Source organism: Phyllobates terribilis, unplaced genomic scaffold (assembly GCF_046119375.1).
Source record: "Phyllobates terribilis strain yellow unplaced genomic scaffold, ASM4611937v1 Scaffold_12__6_contigs__length_324123572, whole genome shotgun sequence".
In the NCBI taxonomy this organism is placed as follows: Eukaryota; Metazoa; Chordata; class Amphibia; order Anura; family Dendrobatidae; genus Phyllobates; species Phyllobates terribilis.
In genome coordinates, this window is record NW_027362772.1 from 15,132,753 (window position 1) to 15,156,751 (window position 23,999).

Here is a 23,999-nt window from a genome sequence, read left to right on the forward strand (position 1 = left end):
CCCACGGCTGTCGTCGATCTGTCAGGATTGAGCAGGGATTCACACGCACACGATCCCAATTACTCACTAAGTAGGTATCGACAAGCGACCAGTGAGCATATGGCATATACACCTTCGGATTCCAAAGCATGGAATATGTGTATACGCCCCAGTACGGTTACTGCCAGCTTCACGATAGCCCAATTAATATTATTCGCTGCCACCACCGACCCAGTTTGAAATATAATACAGGCCTGGTCGGACGCCTGCTTTCTGGTAGCGTATATATAAGATAAGATAAGATAAGATATACTTTATTTATCCCGGAGGAAATTGCGGTATCACAGCAGCAGAACACAGATCTCGAACATGACACATATGATAACATAACATTTGGAATGCTTTAGACATTGCTTTTCATATGACTTCGGGGGAGGGAATGATTACAGAACAAAAGAAACAGAACTATTAAATTTTATATCTAATTCAAAAGGAAGGCAGTGTTTAGGAAAAATATACAAAGATTTTACCAAAGGGGACAATGCAGTACAGAATATACAGTTACACAAATAAAACAGTATTAAAGAAGAAACTTACTATAAATTTCGCAGAGACGACTCAGTATAGCTTAAAGGGGGCGCCCCAAGTTGACCGTTATCAACCGTGATCCTTTGCTTATAGTCTCTATACCCCCCGGGCAATGAACACTGACCCCCCCTTCGGCTGTGTCTTCTATGCCAAAGGGAGAGACCTGGCCACACCCACCCTGGTGATGACCTCACGTGGGCTGGGCTCCAGCCTTCATATTTTTATTAGAATATCTGGTTTCTGCGATAATTTCTTGCTGGTTGATTGCAGAAGCCCGAAAGTTATACCATATTTTCCATTATGAACTTACCTTTCTGTAGAGACTACATATGGCGTAGCTGCGGTCTGTTATTCTGATACTTTTGCACCACAGCTCCCTGGAGGTTCATACAGCTACGGAAAAAGATGCGTATTGTTCCTTGGCAGACCCTGGCACTAAAATATGGGTCCCATAATTATCGGAAGTATAGAACTCCAGATATTCCATATTTTGTGTCGGCGCCAGCCCGACTGTGTAACGGGTCTGGGAGGCGGAACCTCTGGGCTACTATACAAGGGAGCGGTCCTTGTAAGGGAGCGGGTGGCGACCAGGCAGGCAGTCACAGCAGGTGACCGGGACAGTCTCTGGGTGTACGGGCAGGAGGTCACGGCAAGTGATCAGGGCAGTCTCTGGAAGAACGGGTTGGAGGTCACGGCAAGTGACCAGGGCAGTCTCTGGAAGAACGGGCTGGAGGTCACGGCAAGTGACCGGGGCAGTCTCTAGGTAAGGGGTAGGTACGACCTGTGATGGCTGAACCTCCAGGTAGGCTAGCAAGGCAGATGGAGGATGTGTGCTCCCAGGTGAGCAAGCGAGAGTCTCTGGAATAGCAGGTGGTCACAGCACGTGACGGCGGAGCCTCCAGGTAGGCAAGCAGGCAGGTAGCGGAGAAGCGCTCCCAGGTGAGCGGGCAAGAGTCTGGAATAGCTGGTGGTCACAGCACGTGACAGCGGAGCCTCCGGGCAGGCAAGCAGGCAGGTAGCGGAGAAGCGCTCCCAGGTGAGCGGGCAAGCTGGTCCATAGACAGACTGACCGGAGTTGTAAGGCAGACCGTCGGACCTCAGGCAAGCAGGCAGGTAGCTGATGTGCGCTCCCAGGTGAGCGGGCAAGTTGGTCCTTAGACAGACTGACCGGAGTTGTAAGGCAGACCGTCGGACCTCAGGCAGGCAGGCAGGTAACAGGAAATCAGGCAGGATTAGGACAGCAAGCTGGCAGGAATCTGGCAGGTAACTGGCAGGTAACTGGCAACGGGACCTGAGGGCTGAAGCAGAGTAGAACGGTGCAACAACATTGCTCGGGCACCTCCATTTTGGAGGAGGTGCCTTATATATGGTAAAGTCCTCCGGCCATTGGCCGGGGACTCCTTAGGACGGCGCGCGCGGCCCCTTTAAGAGGGAGGGAGGGCGCGCGCGCGCGCCCTAAGCACAGTGGCCGGGAAGGAGCGCGCGCTGCCAGCAGAGCGGGAGAGGGACGCCGGGCACGGAGCAGAGCGGTGAGGGGAACAGCGTCCCTGTCTAGCAGAGGGCAGGGACGCCGGCACTATAGTACCCCCCCCTTTAGGCCCCCCCCCTTTCAGGCCAGATAGAAATTTAGCTAGGATGAGAGGGGCATGGATGTTCTCCCGGGGCTCCCACGTTCTCTCCTCAGGACCAAACCCCTTCCAATCTACCAGAAAAAAGGTCTTTCCTCTTACCCTTTTGGTGGCAAGAATGTTCTCTACCTCAAACTCGTCCTCAGCAGAAACCGGAGCAGGAGGCGTACCTGTAGACTTGGAAAAAGAGTTAAGCACCACGGGTTTGAGGAGAGATACATGGAAGGAGTTAGGGATCCGTAAGTTGGCCGGGAGTTTCAATTTATAGGCCACCGGGTTGATCTGACTGATGACCTCCAGAGGACCGATGAACCGAGGCCCTAACTTGTAAGAAGGTATCTTGAGTCGAACATATTTAGATGAGAGCCAGACTTTATCTCCTGGACGAAATTGTGGAGGATCCAGGCGTTTTTTGTCAGCGTGTCTTTTCATACGCTCGGATGACAGAAGGAGTGCGGACCGGGTACTCTCCCATATGGAGGAAAATTTGCTAACGAGAGATTCCGCAGCCGGGTTGTCCACAGAGGTGGAGACAGGAAAAGGAATCCGAGGATGCTGACCAAAGACTACAAAAAACGGGGATTTGGAGGAGGATTCGCTCTCGTGATTATTATAAGAGAACTCGGCCCATGGTAGGAGATCCACCCAGTCAGAATGGTGGGCATTAACGAAGTGCCGGAGGTAACTGGTCAGGTTCTGATTGATCCGCTCCACTTGACCATTGGACTGTGGGTGGTAAGCGGAAGAGAAGTCCAGGGTGACGTCTAGTAGTTTACAAGTGGCTCTCCAGAAACGTGAGGTGAACTGTACCCCACGATCCGACACGATGTGGAGGGGCAGGCCATGAAGACGGAAGATGTGGCGGATAAAGTCTTTAGCCAGCTCGGGTGCAGACGGAAGGCCTGGCAGGGGAATAAAGTGAGCCATCTTGGAAAAGCGGTCAGCGACCACCCAAATGACCGTACAACCGGCAGAGACGGGAAGATCTGTTATAAAGTCCATTGCTATATGCTGCCAGGGGGCAGCAGGTACAGGAAGCGGAAGGAGGCGTCCGGCTGGCAGATGTCTCGGGACTTTGTTGCGGGCGCAGGACACACAGGCAGAAACAAAGTCTATTATGTCCTTGTGCAGGGTAGGCCACCAATAGTGCCGGGCAATAAGCTGGAGGGTCTTTTTCTGACCGGCGTGGCCAGCTAGTTTAGATGAATGGCCCCAGTGTAGGATCTTCTCCCGATCAGGTACTGAAACAAACGTCTTACCGGGAGGGAGACGATTTAGACTCACGGGAGCCACCTGCATTACTCTGGCGGGATCGATGATATGTTTAGGTTCTTCCTCGAGATCGGACACCAGAAAGGATCGGGACAAGGCGTCTGCTTTGACGTTTTTGTCAGCCGGGCGAAAATGAAGAACAAAATCAAAGCGAGCAAAAAACAAGGACCACCGGGCTTGGTGCGGGTTAAGTCTTTGGGCATGCTGGAGGTAAGCCAAGTTCTTGTGGTCAGTGTAAATTATTACCGGATGAAGAGCCCCCTCGAGTAGGTAACGCCACTCCTCCAACGCCAGCTTGATGGCCAATAACTCTCGGTCTCCTATGGAATAGTTGCGCTCAGAAGAGGAGAAGAGTTTGGAGAAGAAGCCACAAGTTACCATTCTCCCGGAAGATGATTTTTGAGTAAGTACCGCTCCGGCTCCAGAGGAGGAGGCGTCAACTTCCAGGAAGAACTGCTTGTTGCCGTCCGGGCGATGCAGCACCGGGGCGGAAGAGAAGGCCTGTTTTAGGGAAAGAAAGGCCTCCTCTGCTTCGGGCGGCCACTCTTTGGGATTAGTACCCTTACGGGTGAGCGCGGAAATTGGGGCAGTCCGGGAAGAGAAGTGCGGGATGAAGAGGCGGTAATAGTTGGCGAAGCCCAGAAACCGTTGAATAGCCTTCAACCCCTCTGGTCGGGGCCATTTCTCGATGGCAGACAGTTTCTCAGGATCCATTTGTAGGCCGGTCTGAGAGATAATGTAGCCCAGAAACGGAAGCGAGGTCTGCTCAAAGAGGCACTTCTCATATTTAGCGTAGAGATGGTTCTGCCTGAGCCTGAGCAGGACCTGACGAACATCCCTCCGGTGAGTCTGGAGATCCGGAGAGAAGACCAAGATGTCGTCCAGGTACACCACTACGCAGGAGTAGAGAAGATCCCGGAAGATGTCATTGACCAACTCTTGAAAGACGGCAGGAGCGTTACAGAGGCCAAATGGCATTACCAGATATTCATAGTGGCCGTCCCGGGTGTTGAATGCCGTCTTCCATTCATCCCCCTGACGGATACGAACCAGGTTGTACGCCCCACGGAGGTCCAGTTTGGTGAAGATTCTAGCCCCCCTCAGACGATCAAATAACTCCAGAATGAGCGGAAGGGGGTACTTATTCTTCACCGTGATCTGGTTAAGGCCTCTATAGTCTATACAGGGACGGAGAGAGCCGTTCTTCTTTTTGACGAAAAAGAAGCCTGCTCCCGCCGGGGAGGTAGATTTCCGGATGAATCCCCTGGCCAGATTCTCCTCAATATATTCGGACATCGACCGGGTCTCAGCAGCGGATAATGGATAAATACGCCCACGGGGAGGAGAAGTACCAGGTAACAGGTCGATAGGGCAGTCGTATGGTCTATGAGGGGGTAGTGTCTCTGCCTCCTTTTTATTAAAGACATCAGCATAAGACCAATAAGGAATCGGAAGTCCAGGTAGATTAGCTGGGGTAGGAGAAGGACGGACGGGATGAACGGGAACCAGACAGGTCTTATGGCAGCCCTGTCCCCAGCGAAGGACTTCTCCGGTCTGCCAGTCAAGAACGGGTGCATGTTTCTGGAGCCAAGGTAGGCCTAGCAAGAGGGCGTGAGAGAGTCCAGGCAGAACATGGAAGGAGATACTTTCAGAATGCAGCATTCCCACCTGCAGAGTAATGGATTCGGTGATGAGTTGGATGGGGCGTGGTAAGAGCCCCCCATCCACGGCAGCAACAGACAAGGGTACAGCCAGAGGTTTGGTGGGGATGCGGTATTTCTCTACCAGGGACTGTGAAATAAGATTCCCGGCTGCTCCAGAGTCCAGTTGGGCTAGTTCGAAATAACGGTTCTCCCCGTAGACGATTGAAACTGACAACAGCAGGGATGGAGAGGATTTATTCTTGTCTAGGTGGACCTCTCTGAGCGAACCTAGACACAGGCGTTTCCCGACCTCTCCGGGCAGGCACGGATCCGGTGCTCCTTACTGCCACAGTAGAAGCAGGTCCCCTCGGCACGGGGTAAGTCCTGACGGGTCTTGACCATCTTGGTCTGGTCGACCTGCATAGGCTCAGGAGGGTGTACCTGGTTAGAGACAGAAGGAGTGACGGGTTTCTGAAAAGTAGGAGCTAGACGTGGTAACCTCCTCTCACGGGTGACCTCTCTGGCACGCTCCTGGAACCGTAGGTCAATCCGGGTGGCAAGAGTTATTAAGTCATCGAGAGTGGTAGGAATGTCCCGACCGGCAAGTTCATCTTTAATACGGCCGGACAGACCCTCCCAGAAGACGGAAACCAGAGCGTCGTTATCCCAGGCCAGCTCCGAGGCAAGGGTACGGAACCGTATGGCATATTGGCCCACGGTGAGACTTTCCTGACGGAGGCGTAGCAGCGATGATGCGGATGAGGTCTTCCGTCCGGGTTCGTCTAAGACTTTCCGGAAAGCCGTGAGAAAAGCAGGCAAGTTGGACACCAGGGGGTCTCCTCTCTCCCATAGAGGATTTAGCCAGGCCAGGGCCTCCCCGGTGAGATGGGACATGATGAATGCAATTTTGGCTCGGTCGGAGTTAAACTGGTGGGACAATAGTTCAAAGTGCAGGGTGCACTGATTTATGAAGCCCCGAGCCTGGGCTGAGTCGCCTCCGAAGCGAGGAGGTGCAGAAAGCCGAGGTCCGGGGTAGGATATCATGGTGTTAGTGGACAGCGGAGCTGCCGGATTGCGAGACATGGCACTGGCGGAGGTTGTTGGTGGAACAGTCAGAGTGTCCAGGCGAGTATTGACATTCCGCAGGTGACCCAGGATGGACTCCTGTTGGGACCTTTGACGGGACAGTTCATGACACAGGTCCGAGAGCGAGGGAGCTTGGGTGCCACCGGGTTCCATGGCCCGAGCAAACTGTAACGGGTCTGGGAGGCGGAACCTCTGGGCTACTATACAAGGGAGCGGTCCTTGTAAGGGAGCGGGTGGCGACCAGGCAGGCAGTCACAGCAGGTGACCGGGACAGTCTCTGGGTGTACGGGCAGGAGGTCACGGCAAGTGATCAGGGCAGTCTCTGGAAGAACGGGCTGGAGGTCACGGCAAGTGACCGGGGCAGTCTCTGGAAGAGCGGGCTGGAGGTCACGGCAAGTGACCGGGGCAGTCTCTAGGTAAGGGGTAGGTACGACCTGTGATGGCTGAACCTCCAGGTAGGCTAGCAAGGCAGATGGAGGATGTGTGCTCCCAGGTGAGCAAGCGAGAGTCTCTGGAATAGCAGGTGGTCACAGCACGTGACGGCGGAGCCTCCAGGTAGGCAAGCAGGCAGGTAGCGGAGAAGCGCTCCCAGGTGAGCGGGCAAGAGTCTGGAATAGCTGGTGGTCACAGCACGTGACAGCGGAGCCTCCGGGCAGGCAAGCAGGCAGGTAGCGGAGAAGCGCTCCCAGGTGAGCGGGCAAGCTGGTCCATAGACAGACTGACCGGAGTTGTAAGGCAGACCGTCGGACCTCAGGCAAGCAGGCAGGTAGCTGATGTGCGCTCCCAGGTGAGCGGGCAAGTTGGTCCTTAGACAGACTGACCGGAGTTATAAGTCAGACCGTCGGACCTCAGGCAGGCAGGCAGGTAACAGGAAATCAGGCAGGATTAGGACAGCAAGCTGGCAGGAATCTGGCAGGTAACTGGCAGGTAACTGGCAGGTAACTGGCAACGGGACCTGAGGGCTGAAGCAGAGTAGAACGGTGCAACAACATTGCTCGGGCACCTCCATTTTGGAGGAGGTGCCTTATATATGGTAAAGTCCTCTGGCCATTGGCCGGGGACTCCTTAGGACGGCGCGCGCGGCCCCTTTAAGAGGGAGGGAGGGCGCGCGCGCACGCCCTAAGCACAGTGGCCGGGAAGGAGCGCGCGCTGCCAGCAGAGCGGGAGAGGGACGCCGGGCACGGAGCAGAGCGGTGAGGGGAACAGCGTCCCTGCCTAGCAGAGGGCAGGGACGCCGGCACTACAGACTGCAGATCTCTGTTGAATTCTTTTGAAGCCAGGAACTAAATCTTCCTCGGCTACGTGTAAATTTATCACAAACCTGTGACACTGGAAAACACACTTCATGCTAAATGGGTTTAGTTGCACCCTTTGTGCTAGCATTTGTCTACAAGCTATTTCTCCTGCATGTGTTAATTTGCATAGACGCCACTGGCCAAAGTGTCAGCTCTTCTCTTTTGACAAATACTATAGCAGAGGGGGGATGAAAAGTGGTCTGGGAGGGAGAAATTCTCAATATTTTCTTAATATTTTTATGACATCTCCCCCTCTTTGAGGTAGCGTAGGGGCCGATTTACCGATCGCCCCTTAAGCCTACCTCGTGGCCCACCCTTCCTGCTGATCTGACAAGCCGTGGACTCAACTCGCCCACCACTCTAACTGACTGGGGATCCAGCTTTCCAATCATCCTGACCGGTTCGGGATACGTTTTCCCCACACCTCTGACAAGTTATGTATACCCTCCTCCCATACTCCTGACAGACAGGGGGACACACCTTTCTTTTACCTTGCCTGGTTGTGGGGTCTATCCTTCCATCCCTCATGGCTACCTGGGGGGCCGTGCTAGCTATCGGGCAGCTATTACCGGCCACTTTTTTATCAGGGTCTGCTTGACGGCCTCATAGTCTCTATCTTGGTCTCAAGGGAGATAAGCAAACACTTCCAGAGCTTTTCCTCTGAACCCTGGAGTTAGATATCTGGCCCACTGGTCTTCAGGCAGCTGGTACTGTCTGCAGGCTTTTTCAAATGCCCGCAGAAATATGTCCAAGTCCCCATCCTTTTCCATCACAGGAAAATGCTCAGGACGGGGTTTAAAGCTGTTGGACTCACGGATCTGCAGGGTGGATGGCTCCTTCTGAATCCGGGCTAGCTCCAGCTGGTACAGACGCTCGTATTGGGCCTGTCGCTCGGCTCTCTCAGCCTCTCACTCAGCAGCCTCTCGGTCAGCTTGGGCCTTTCGCTCAGCAGCCTCTCGGTCAGCTTGGGCCTTTTGCTCAGCAGCCTCTCGGTCAGCTTGGGCCTTTTGCTCAGCAGCCTCTCGGTCAGCTTGGGCCTGTCGCTCGGCTCTCTCAGCCTCTCACTCAGCAGCCTCTCGGTCAGCTTGGGCCTTTTGCTCAGCAGCCTCTCGGTCAGCTTGGGCCTTTTGCTCAGCAGCCTCTCGGTCAGCTTGGGCCTGTCGCTCAGCAGTCTCTCGGTCAGCTTGGGCCGGTCGCTCAGCAGTCTCTCGGGCAGCTTGGGCCTTTTGCTCAGCAGTCTCTCGGTCAGCTTGGGCCTGTCGCTCAGCTCTCTCAGCCTCTCGGAATTTCAGGCTCAGCTGCAGTCGCCACAATCGTCTGCTGTGAGCTGCTCCAAGGCCATCTGCAGGTGGGGGTCCACACTACCCTGGTTGAGAGTATGGCTGGCAATCACAGGTGGGACCACTGCGGCAGAGCCATCCGGGCTTTGGCTGGCCGTCTCATCATCAGGGCTCTGCTGTAGGACTGGCTCCGCGGCACCTTGCAACAGTTCAGCAATCAGTTGTGCCTTGTTTTTACCCATGAGGTCAATCAGTCGCAGTGCTCACAGAGGGCAGTGAGAGTGGCCTTCACCTGCTGGTGATACCAGGGCTCTCCATGCGTAGCCATCATTGCCAAATAAAAATTAGGACAGAAAAACAAGAGAAGGGAGGGGATGCAACTGCTGCACGTACAGTAATATCCCAGATAAAAAAATATTAAAACACTGAGCTTGATTTCTTAAAACTCTGCACAGAATTCTCGCAAGAACCGTGCAAGTTTTCAGTGACAGGAATGATTGCTCAATCCAGCCACTGATGCTCTGTAATATCCCACCGCTGCCACCAATTTGTCAGGGAACGGACAGCCACGAGACCGGGTAGATCACACAATATGCCTGTCGTTGCTCTGTCAGGATTGAACAGGGATTCACGCGCACACGATCCCGATTACTCTCTACGTAGCTATCTGCAAGCGACCAGTGAGCGTATACACCTCCGGATTCAAGCGCATGGAATATGTGTATACGCCCCCGTACGGTTACTGCCAGCTTCACGATAGCCCAATTAATATTATTCGCTACCACCACTGACCCAGTTTGAAATATAATATAGGCCTGATCGGACGACTGATTTCTGGTAGCGTATATGGCTTCGGGGGAGGGAACGATTACAGGATAAAAGAAACAGAACTATTACATTTTATATTTTATCCAAAAGGAAGGCAGTGTTTAGGAAAAATATACAAAGATTTTACAAAAGGGGACAATGCAGTACAGAATATACAGTTACACAAATAAAACAATATTAAAGAAGAAACTTACTATAAATTTCGCAGAGACGACTCAGTATAGCTGGAGGGGGGGTCGCTCCAATTTGACCATTTTCGAGAGTGATCCTTTGCTTATAGTCTCTATACCCCCAGGCAATGAACACTGACCCCCCCTTTGGCTGTGTCTTTTATGCCGAAGGGAGAGACCTGGCCACACCCACCCGGTGATGACCTCACGTGGGCTGGGCTCCAGCCTTCATACTTTTATTGGAATATCTGATTTCTGCAATAATTTCTTGCCGGTTGATCGCAGAAGCCCGAAAGTGATACCATATTTTCCATTATGAATTTATCTTTCTGTAGAGACTACACATGACGTAGCTGCGGTCTGTTATTCTGATACTTTTGCGCCACAGCTCCCGGGAGGGGCATACAGCTATGGAAAAAGATGCGTATTGTTCCTTGGCAGGCCCTGGCACTAAAAATATGGTCCCATTATTATTGGAAGTATAGAACTCCAGATATTCCATATTTCATGTCGGCGCCGGCCCCACTGCAGATCTCTGTTGAATTCTTTTGAAGCCACAAACTAAACCTTCCTCGGCTACGTGTAAATTTATCACAAACCTGTGTTACTGGAAAACACACTCGCATAATAAATGGGTTTGGTTGCACCCTTTGTGCTAGCATTTGTCTACAAGCTATTTCTCCCGTATGATTTAATTTGCATAGACGCTACTGGCCAAAGAATCAGCTCTTCTCTTTTGACAAATACTATATGGGAGGGGGAGATGAAGAGGGGTCTGGGAGGGAGAAATTCTTAATATTTTCTTAATATTGTTAAGATAATAGATAAATAAAAGATAAATAATAGATAATAGATGATAGATAATATATAATAGATTGATTAATAACAAGAACTTAGGATCTGATAGCAGAGAGTTTCTATTTTTATTCTCTGCAATATCCTCATTGATCTATTTTGGCGAAGCTTTTCCCTCTGACTACAAAGTAAATCCTCATTAGCGGCGCAGTCAGCACACCGCAAACATAATCGCGCCAAAAAAAACCTGCATCTCCAGACAGGAAGGAAAATTACCATTAGTAAAGGGGTGTCCCTGAACAGCAAGAGGGATGATTATTTATTTAACTGGTAATTTACTATCTGAACAAAGCAGAGCAACATCAGCGTCTGCAAACACATGTTACTGTCTTCACAGGACACCCAACTATTATAGTACTTACATTATTGTACATAGGGGCAATGTTATAGTAGTTATATTCTTGTACATAGGGGGCAGTATTATAGTAGTTATATTCTTGTACATAGGGGCAATGTTATAGTAGTTATATTCTTGTACATAGGGGTAGTATTATAGTAGTTATATTCCTGTACATAGGGGGCAATGTTATAGTAGTTATATTCTTGTACATAGGAGCAGTATTATAGTAGTTATATTCTTGTACATAGGGGCAGTATTATAGTAGTTATATTCTTGTACATAGGGGGCAGTATTATAGTAGATATATTCTTGTACATAGGAGCAGTATTATAGTAGTTATATTCTTGTACATAGGAGCAGTATTATAGTAGTTATATTCTATTACATAGGAGGCAGTATTATAGTAGTTATATTCTTGTACATAGGAGCAGTATTATAGTAGTTATATTCTTGTACAAAGGGGCAGTATAATAGTAGTTATATTCTTGTACATAGTGGGCAGTATTATAGTAGTTATATTCTTGTACATAGGGTGTAGTATTATAGTAGTTATATTCTTGTACATAGGAGCAGTATTATAGTAGTTATATTCTTATACATAGGGGGCAATGTTATAGTAGTTATATTCTTGTACATAGGAGCAGTATTATAGTAGTTATATTCTTGTACATAGGGGCAGTATTATAGTAGTTATATTCTTGTACATAGAGGCAGTAATATAGTAGTTATATTCTTGTACATAGGGGCAGTATTATAGTAGTTATATTCTTCTACATAGGGGCAGTATTATAGTAGTTATATTCTTGTATATAGGGGCAGTATTATAGTAGTTATATTCTTGTAGATAGGGGCAGTATTATAGTAGTTATATTCTTCTACATGGGGGGCAGTATTATAGTAGTTATATTCTTGTACATAGGGGTAGTATTATAGTAGTTATATTCCTGTACATAGGGGGCAATGTTATAGTAGTTATATTCTTGTACATAGGAGCAGTATTATAGTAGTTATATTCTTGTACATAGGGGCAGGATTATAGTAGTTATATTCTTGTACATAGAGGCAGTATTATAGTAGTTATATTCTTGTACATAGGGGGCAGTATTATAGTAGATATATTCTTGAAAATAGGAGCAGTATTATAGTAGTTATATTCTTGTACATACAGGAGCAGTATTATAGTAGCTATATTCTTGTACATAGGAGCAGTATTATAGTAGTTATATTCTTGTACATAGGGGGCAATGTTATAGTAGTTATATTCTTGTACATAGGAGCAGTATTATAGTAGTTATATTCTTGTACATAGGGGCAGTATTATAGTAGTTATATTCTTGTACATAGAGGCAGTATTATAGTAGTTATATTCTTGAACATAGGGGGCAGTATTATAGTAGTTATATTCTTCTACATAGGGGCAGTATTATAGTAGTTATATTCTTCTACATAGGGGCAGTATTATAGTAGTTATATTCTTGTATATAGGGGCAGTATTATAGTAGTTATATTCTTGTATATAAGGGCAGTATTATAGTAGTTATATTCTTCTACATGGGGGGCAGTATTATAGTAATTATATTCTTGTACATAGGGAGCAGTATTATAGTAGTTATATTCTTGTACATAGGGGCAGTATTATAGTAGTTATATTCTTGTATATAGGGGCAGTATTATAGTAGTTATATTCTTGTAGATAGGGGCAGTATTATAGTAGTTATATTCTTCTACACAGGGGGCAGTATTATAGTAGTTATATTCTTGTACATAGGAGCAGTATTATAGTAGTTATATTCTTGTACACAGGGGGCAGTATTATAGTAGTTATAGTCTTGTACATAGGGGTCACTATTATAGTAGTTATATTCTTTTACATAGGAGCAGTATTATAGTAGTTATATTCTTGTATATAGGGGCAGTATTATAGTACTTACATTATTGTACATAGGGGCAATGTTATAGTAGTTATATTCTTGTACATAGGAGCAGTATTGTAGTAGTTATATTCTTGTACATAGGGGCAGTATTATAGTAGTTATATTCTTGTACACAGAGGCAGTATTATAGTAGTTATATTCTTGTACATAGGGGGCAGTATTATAGTAGTTATATTCTTGTACATAGGGAGCAGTATTATAGTAGTTATATTCCTGTACATAGGGGCAGTATTATAGCAGTTATATTCTTGTACATAGGGGCAGTATTATAGTAGTTATATTCTTGTATATAGAGGCAGTATTATAGTAGTTATATTCTTGTAGATAGGGGCAGTATTATAGTAGTTATATTCTTCTACATGGGGGACAGTATTATAGTAGTTATATTCTTGTACATAGGAGCAGTATTATAGTAGTTATATTCTTGTATATAGGGGCAGTATTATAGTAGTTATATTCTTGTATATAGGGGCAGTATTATAGTAGTTATATTCTTGTACATGGGGGGCAGTATTATAGTAATTATATTCTTGTACATAGGGGGCAGTATTATAGTAGTTATATTCTTGTACATAGGGGCAGTATTAAAGTAGATATATTCTTGTATATAGGGGCATTATTATGGTAGTTATATTCTTGTAGATAGGGGCAGTATTTTAGTAGTTATATTCTTGTAGATAGGGGACAGTATTGTAGTAATATTCTTGTACACAGGGGGCAGTATTATAGTAGTTATAGTCTTGTACATAGGGGTCAGTATTATAGTAGTTATATTCTTGTATATAGGGGCAGTATTATAGTACTTACATTATTGTACATAGGGGCAATGTTATAGTAGTTATATTCTTGTACATAGGAGCAGTATTATAGTAGTTATATTCTTGTACATAGGGGCAGTATTATAGTAGTTATATTCTTGTACATAGAGGCAGTATTATAGTAGTTATATTCTTGTACATAGGGGCAGTATTATAGTAGTTATATTCCTGTACATAGGGGCAGTATTATAGTAGTTATATTCTTGTACATAGGGGCAGTATTATAGTAGTTATATTCTTGTATATAGGGGCAGTATTATAGTAGTTATATTCTTGTATATAGGGGCAGTATTATAGTAGTTATATTCTTCTACATGGGGGGCAGTATTATAGTAGTTATATTCTTGTACATAGGAGCAGTATTATAGTAGTTATATTCTTGTATATAGGGGCAGTATTATAGTAGTTATATTCTTGTATATAGGGGCAGTATTATAGTAGTTATATTCTTCTACATGGGGGGCAGTATTATAGTAATTATATTCTTGTACATAGGGGGCAGTATTATAGTAGTTATATTCTTGTACATAGGGGCAGTATTATAGTAGTTATATTCTTGTATATAGGGGCAGTATTATAGTAGTTATATTCTTGTATATAGGGGCAGTATTATAGTAGTTATATTCTTCTACATGGGGGGCAGTATTATAGTAGTTATATTCTTGTACATAGGAGCAGTATTATAGTAGTTATATTCTTGTATATAGGGGCAGTATTATAGTAGTTATATTCTTGTATATAGGGGCAGTATTATAGTAGTTATATTCTTCTACATGGGGGGCAGTATTATAGTAATTATATTCTTGTACATAGGGGGCAGTATTATAGTAGTTATATTCTTGTACATAGGGGCAGTATTATAGTAGTTATATTCTTGTACATAGGGGCAGTATTATAGTAGTTATATTCTTGTATATAGGGGCAGTATTATAGTAGTTATATTCTTGTAGATAGGGGCAGTATTATAGTAGTTATATTTTTCTACACAGGGGGCAGTATTATAGTAGTTATATTCTTGTACACAGGGGCAATATTATAGTAGTTATATTCTTGTACATAGGAGGCAGTATTATAGTAGTTATATTCTTGTACATTGGAGCAGTATTATAGCAGTTATATTCTTGTACATAGGGAGCAGTATTATAGTAGTTACATTCTTGTATATAGGGGCAGTATTATAGTACTTACATTATTGTACATAGGGGCAATGTTATAGTAGTTATATTCTTGTACATAGGAGCAGTATTATAGTAGTTATATTCTTGTACATAGAGGCAGTATTATAGTAGTTATATTCTTGTACATAGGGGGCAGTATTATAGTAGTTATATTCTTGTACATAGGGAGCAGTATTATAGTAGTTATATTCCTGTACATAGGGGCAGTATTATAGTAGTTATATTCTTGTACATAGGGGCAGTATTATAGTAGTTATATACTTGTATATAGGGGCAGTATTATAGTAGTTATATTCTTGTAGATAGGGGCAGTATTATAGTAGTTATATTCTTCTACATGGGGGGCAGTATTATAGTAATTATATTCTTGTACATAGGGGGCAGTATTATAGTAGTTATATTCTTGTACATAGGGGCAGTATTATAGTAGTTATATTATTGTACATAGGGGCAGTATTATAGTAGTTATATTCTTGTATATAGGGGCAGTATTATAGTAGTTATATTCTTGTAGATAGGGGCAGAATTATAGTAGTTATATTTTTCTACACAGGGGGCAGTATTATAGTAGTTATATTCTTGTACATAGGAGCAGTATTATAGTAGATATATTCTTGTACATAGAGGCAGTATTATAGTAGTTAAATTCTTGTACATAGGGGGCAGTATTATAGTAGTTATATTCTTATACATAGGGAGCAGTATTATAGTAGTTATATTCCTGTACATAGGGGCAGTATTATTGTAGTTATATTCTTGTACATGGGAGCAGTATTATAGTAGTTATATTCTTGTATATAGGGACAGTATTATAGTCGTTATATTCTTGTATATAGGGGCAGTATTATAGTAGTTATATTCTTCTACATGGGGGGCAGTATTATAGTAATTATATTCTTGTACATAGGGGGCAGTATTATAGTAGTTATATTCTTGTACATAGGGGCAGTATTATAGTAGTTATATTCTTGTATATAGGGGCAGTATTATAGTAGTTATATTCTTGTAGATAGGGGCAGTATTATAGTAGTTATATTCTTCTACACAGGGGGCAGTATTATAGTAATTATATTCTTGTACATAGGAGCAGTATTATAGTAGTTATATTCTTGTAGATAGGGGACAGTATTATAGTAGTTATATTCTTGTACACAGCGGGCAGTATTATAGTAGTTATAGTCTTGTACATAGGGGTCAGTATTATAGTAGTTATATTCTTGTACATAGGAGCAGTATTATAGTAGTTATATTCTTGTACATAGGTGCAGTATTATAGTAGTTATATTCTTGTACACAGGGGCAATATTATAGTAGTTATATTCTTGTACATAGGAGGCAGTATTATAGTAGTTATATTCTTGCACATTGGAGCAGTATTATAGCAGTTATATTCTTGTACATAGGGAGTAGTATTATAGTAGTTATATTCTTGTAAATAAGAGCAGTATTATAGCAGTTATATTCTTGTACATAGGAGCAGTATTATAGTAGTTATATTCTTGCACATTGGAGCAGTATTATAGCAGTTATATTCTTGTACATAGGGAGTAGTATTATAGTAGTTATATTCTTGTAAATAAGAGCAGTATTATAGCAGTTATATTCTTGTACATAGGAGCAGTATTATAGTAGTTATATTCTTGTAAATAAGAGCAGTATTATAGTAGTTATATTCTTGCACATAGGAGCAGTATTATAGTAGTTATATTCTTGAACATAGGAGCAGTATTATAGTACTTATATTCTTGTACATAGGAGCATTATTATAGTAGTTATATTCTTGTACATAGGAGCAGTATTATATTAGATATATTCTTGTACATAGGGAGCAGTATTATAGTAGTTATATTCTTGTACATAGGAGGCAGTATTATAGTAGTTATATTCTTGTACATTGGAGCAGTATTATAGCAGTTATATTCTTGTACATAGGGAGTAGTATTATAGTAGTTATATTTTTGTAAATAAGAGCAGTATTATAGTAGTTATATTCTTGTACATAGGAGCAGTATTATAGTAGTTATATTCTTGTACATAGGAGCAGTATTATAGTAGTTATATTCTTGTACATAGGGAGTAGTATTATAGTAGTTATATTCTTGTAAATAAGAGCAATATTATAGCAGTTATATTCTTGTACATAGGGGGCAGTATTATAGTAGCTATATTCTTGTACATAGGGGGCAGTATTATAGTAGTTATATTCTTGTACATAGGTGCAGTATTGTAGTAGTTATATTCTTGTACATAGACAGCAGTATTATAGTAGTTATATTCTTGTACATAGGTGCAGTATTGTAGTAGTTATATTCTTGTACATAGGCAGCAGTATTATAGTAGTTATATTCTTGTACATAGGGGCAGTATTATAGTAGTTATATTCTTGTACATAGGAGCAGTATTATAGTTGATATATTCATGTACCTAGGGTCAGTATTATAGTTATATTCTTGTACATTGGAGCAGTATTATAGTAGTTATATTCTTGTACATAGGAGCAGTATTATAGTAATTATATTCTTGTACATAGGGGCAGTATTATAGTAGTTATATTCTTGTACATTGGAGCAGTATTATAATAGTTATATTCTTGTACATAGGGATCAGTATTATAGTAGTTATATTCTTGTACAAAGGGGGCAGTATTATAGTAGTTATATTCTTGCACATTGGAGCAGTATTATAGCAGTTATATTCTTGTACATAGGGAGTAGTATTATAGTAGTTATATTCTTGTAAATAAGAGCAGTATTATAGCAGTTATATTCTTGTACATAGGAGCAGTATTATAGTAGTTATATTCTTGTACATAGGAGCAGTATTATAGTAGTTATATTCTTGTATATAGGCAGTAGTATTATAGTAGTTATATTCTTGTAAATAAGAGCAGTATTATAGTAGTTATATTCTTGTACATAGGGGGCAGTATTATAGTAGTTATATTCTTGTACATAGGGGGCAGTATTATAGTAGTTATATTCTTGTACATAGGAGCAGTATTATTGTAGTTATATTCTTGTACATAGGGAGCAGTATTATAGTAGTTATATTCTTGTACATAGGGGGCAGTATTATAGTAGTTATATTCTTGTACATAGGGGGCAGTATTATAGTAGTTATATTCTTGTACATAGGGGCAGTATTATAGTAGTTATATTCCTGTACATAGGGGCAGTATTATAGTAGTTATATTCTTGTAGATAGGGGCAGTATTATAGTAGTTATATTCTTGTACATAGGGGCAGTATTATAGTAGTTATATTCTTGTACATAGGGGGCAGTATTACAGTAGTTATATTCTTGTACATAGGGGCAGTATTATAGTAGTTATATTCTTGTACATAGGGGGCAGTATTATAGTAGTTATATTCTTGTATATAGGGGCAGTATTATAGTAGTTATATTCTTGTACATAGGGGCAGTATTATAGTAGTTATATTTTTGTACACAAGGGCAATATTATAGTAGTTATATTCTTGTACATAGGAGGCAGTATTATAGTAGTTATGTTCTTGTACATTGGAGCAGTATTATAGCAGTTATATTCTTGTACATAGGGAGTAGTATTATAGTAGTTATATTCTTGTAAATAAGAGCAGTATTATAGTAGTTATATTCTTGCACATAGGAGCAGTATTATAGTAGTTATATTCTTGAACATAGGAGCAGTATTATAGTACTTATATTCTTGTACATAGGAGCATTATTATAGTAGTTATATTCTTGTACATAGGAGCAGTATTATATTAGATATATTCTTGTACATAGGGAGCAGTATTATAGTAGTTATATTCTTGTACATAGGAGGCAGTATTATAGTAGTTATATTCTTGTACATTGGAGCAGTATTATAGCAGTTATATTCTTGTACATAGGGAGTAGTATTATAGTAGTTATATTTTTGTAAATAAGAGCAGTATTATAGTAGTTATATTCTTGTACATAGGAGCAGTATTATAGTAGTTATATTCTTGTACATAGGAGCAGTATTATAGTAGTTATATTCTTGTACATAGGGAGTAGTATTATAGTAGTTATATTCTTGTAAATAAGAGCAATATTATAGCAGTTATATTCTTGTACATAGGGGGCAGTATTATAGTAGCTATATTCTTGTACATAGGGGGCAGTATTATAGTAGTTATATTCTTGTACATAGGTGCAGTATTGTAGTAGTTATATTCTTGTACATAGGCAGCAGTATTATAGTAGTTATATTCTTGTACATAGGTGCAGTATTGTAGTAGTTATATTCTTGTACATAGGCAGCAGTATTATAGTAGTTATATTCTTGTACATAGGGGCAGTATTATAGTAGTTATATTCTTGTACATAGGAGCAGTATTATAGTTGATATATTCATGTACCTAGGGTCAGTATTATAGTTATATTCTTGTACATTGGAGCAGTATTATAGTAGTTATATTCTTGTACATAGGAGCAGTATTATAGTAATTATATTCTTGTACATAGGGGCAGTATTATAGTAGTTATATTCTTGTACATTGGAGCAGTATTATAATAGTTATATTCTTGTACATAGGGATCAGTATTATAGTAGTTATATTCTTGCACATTGGAGCAGTATTATAGCAGTTATATTCTTGTACATAGGGAGTAGTATTATAGTAGTTATATTCTTGTAAATAAGAGCAGTATTATAGCAGTTATATTCTTGTACATAGGAGCAGTATTATAGTAGTTATATTCTTGTACATAGGAGCAGTATTATAGTAGTTATATTCTTGTATATAGGCAGTAGTATTATAGTAGTTATATTCTTGTAAATAAGAGCAGTATTATAGTAGTTATATTCTTGTACATAGGGGGCAGTATTATAGTAGTTATATTCTTGTACATAGGGGGCAGTATTATAGTAGTTATATTCTTGTACATAGGAGCAGTATTATTGTAGTTATATTCTTGTACATAGGGAGCAGTATTATAGTAGTTATATTCTTGTACATAGGGGGCAGTATTATAGTAGTTATATTCTTGTACATAGGGGGCAGTATTATAGTAGTTATATTCTTGTACATAGGGGCAGTATTATAGTAGTTATATTCCTGTACATAGGGGCAGTATTATAGTAGTTATATTCTTGTAGATAGGGGCAGTATTATAGTAGTTATATTCTTGTACATAGGGGCAGTATTATAGTAGTTATATTCTTGTACATAGGGGGCAGTATTACAGTAGTTATATTCTTGTACATAGGGGCAGTATTATAGTAGTTATATTCTTGTACATAGGGGGCAGTATTATAGTAGTTATATTCTTGTATATAGGGGCAGTATTATAGTAGTTATATTCTTGTACATAGGGGCAGTATTATAGTAGTTATATTTTTGTACACAAGGGCAATATTATAGTAGTTATATTCTTGTACATAGGAGGCAGTATTATAGTAGTTATGTTCTTGTACATTGGAGCAGTATTATAGCAGTTATATTCTTGTACATAGGGAGTAGTATTATAGTAGTTATATTCTTGTATATAAGAGCAGTATTATAGTAGTTATATTCTTGCACATAGGAGCAGTATTATAGTAGTTATATTCTTGAACATAGGAGCAGTATTATAGTACTTATATTCTTGTACATAGGAGCATTATTATAGTAGTTATATTCTTGTACATAGGAGCAGTATTATATTAGATATATTCTTGTACATAGGGAGCAGTATTATAGTAGTTATATTCTTGTACATAGGAGGCAGTATTATAGTAGTTATATTCTTGTACATTGGAGCAGTATTATAGCAGTTATATTCTTGTACATAGGGAGTAGTATTATAGTAGTTATATTTTTGTAAATAAGAGCAGTATTATAGTAGTTATATTCTTGTACATAGGAGCAGTATTATAGTAGTTATATTCTTGTACATAGGAGCAGTATTATAGTAGTTATATTCTTGTACATAGGAAGTAGTATTATAGTAGTTATATTCTTGTAAATAAGAGCAATATTATAGCAGTTATATTCTTGTACATAGGGGGCAGTATTATAGTAGCTATATTCTTGTACATAGGGGGCAGTATTATAGTAGTTATATTCTTGTACATAGGTGCAGTATTGTAGTAGTTATATTCTTGTACATAGGCAGCAGTATTATAGTAGTTATATTCTTGTACATAGATGCAGTATTGTAGTAGTTATATTCTTGTACATAGGCAGCAGTATTATAGTAGTTATATTCTTGTACATAGGGGCAGTATTATAGTAGTTATATTCTTGTACATAGAGCAGTATTATAGTTGATATATTCATGTACCTAGGGTCAGTATTATAGTTATATTCTTGTACATTGGAGCAGTATTATAGTAGTTATATTCTTGTACATAGGAGCAGTATTATAGTAATTATATTCTTGTACATAGGGGCAGTATTATAGTAGTTATATTCTTGTACATTGGAGCAGTATTATAATAGTTATATTCTTGTACATAGGGATCAGTATTATAGTAGTTATATTCTTGTACAAAGGGGGCAGTATTATAGTAGTTATATTCTTGTACATAGGAGCAGTATTATAGTTGTTATATTCTTGCACATAGGGGCAATATTATAGTAGTTATATTCTTGTACATAGGGGAAGTATTATAGTAGTTATTTTCTTGTACATAGGGGCAGTATTATAGTAGTTATATTCTTGCACATTGGATCAGTATTATAGTAGTTATATTCTTGTACATAGGAGCAGTATTATAGTAGTTATATTCTTGTACATAGGGGCAGTAATATAGTAGTTATATTCTTGTATATAGGGGCAGTATTATAGTAGTTATATTCTTGTAGATAGGGGCAGTATTATAGTAGTTATATTCTTCTACATGGGGCCGTATTATAGTAATTATATTCTTGTACATAGGGGGCAGTATTATAGTAGTTATATTCTTGTACATAGGGGCAGTATTATAGTAGTTATATTCTTGTATATAGGGGCAGTATTATAGTAGTCATATTCTTGTAGATAGGGGCAGTATTTTAGTAGTTATATTCTTCTACACAGGGGCCAGTATTATAGTAGTTATATTCTTGTACATAGGAGCAGTATTATAGTAGTTATATTCTTGTAGATAGGGGACAGTATTATAGTAGTAATATTCTTGTACACAGGGGGCAGTATTATAGTAGTTATAGTCTTGTACATAGGAGGCAGTATTATAGTAGTTATATTCTTTTACATAGGAGCAGTATTATAGTAGTTATATTCTTGTACACAGGGGCAATATTATAGTAGTTATATTCTTGTATATAGGGGCAGTATTATAGTAGTTATATTCTTGTACATAGGGGCAGTATTATAGTAGTTATATTTTTGTACACAAGGGCAATATTATAGTAGTTATATTCTTGTACATAGGAGGCAGTATTATAGTAGTTATGTTCTTGTACATTGGAGCAGTATTATAGCAGTTATATTCTTGTACATAGGGAGTAGTATTATAGTAGTTATATTCTTGTAAATAAGAGCAGTATTATAGTAGTTATATTCTTGCACATAGGAGCAGTATTATAGTAGTTATATTCTTGAACATAGGAGCAGTATTATAGTACTTATATTCTTGTACATAGGAGCATTATTATAGTAGTTATATTCTTGTACATAGGAGCAGTATTATATTAGATATATTCTTGTACATAGGGAGCAGTATTATAGTAGTTATATTCTTGTACATAGGAGGCAGTATTATAGTAGTAATATTCTTGTACATTGGAGCAGTATTATAGCAGTTATATTCTTGTACATAGGGAGTAGTATTATAGTAGTTATATTTTTGTAAATAAGAGCAGTATTATAGTAGTTATATTCTTGTACATAGGAGCAGTATTATAGTAGTTATATTCTTGTACATAGGAGCAGTATTATAGTAGTTATATTCTTGTACATAGGGAGTAGTATTATAGTAGTTATATTCTTGTAAATAAGAGCAATATTATAGCAGTTATATTCTTGTACATAGGGGGCAGTATTATAGTAGCTATATTCTTGTACATAGGGGGCAGTATTATAGTAGTTATATTCTTGTACATAGGTGCAGTATTGTAGTAGTTATATTCTTGTACATAGGCAGCAGTATTATAGTAGTTATATTCTTGTACATAGGTGCAGTATTGTAGTAGTTATATTCTTGTACATAGGCAGCAGTATTATAGTAGTTATATTCTTGTACATAGGGGCAGTATTATAGTAGTTATATTCTTGTACATAGGAGCAGTATTATAGTTGATATATTTATGTACCTAGGGTCAGTATTATAGTTATATTCTTGTACATTGGAGCAGTATTATAGTAGTTATATTCTTGTACATAGGAGCAGTATTATAGTAATTATATTCTTGTACATAGGGGCAGTATTATAGTAGTTATATTCTTGTACATTGGAGCAGTATTATAATAGTTATATTCTTGTACATAGGGATCAGTATTATAGTAGTTATATTCTTGTACAAAGGGGGCAGTATTATAGTAGTTATATTCTTGTACATAGGAGCAGTATTATAGTTGTTATATTCTTGCACATAGGGGCAATATTATAGTAGTTATATTCTTGTACATAGGGGAAGTATTATAGTAGTTATTTTCTTGTACATAGGGGCAGTATTATAGTAGTTATATTCTTGCACATTGGATCAGTATTATAGTAGTTATATTCTTGTACATAGGAGCAGTATTATAGTAGTTATATTCTTGCACATAGGGGCAGTAATATAGTAGTTATATTCTTGTATATAGGGGCAGTATTATAGTAGTTATATTCTTGTAGATAGGGGCAGTATTATAGTAGTTATATTCTTCTACATGGGGGCAGTATTATAGTAATTATATTCTTGTACATAGGGGGCAGTATTATAGTAGTTATATTCTTGTACATAGGGGCAGTATTATAGTAGTTATATTCTTGTATATAGGGGCAGTATTATAGTAGTCATATTCTTGTAGATAGGGGCAGTATTTTAGTAGTTATACTCTTCTACACAGGGGGCAGTATTATAGTAGTTATATTCTTGTACATAGGAGCAGTATTATAGTAGTTATATTCTTGTAGATAGGGGACAGTATTATAGTAGTAATATTCTTGTACACAGGGGGCAGTATTAT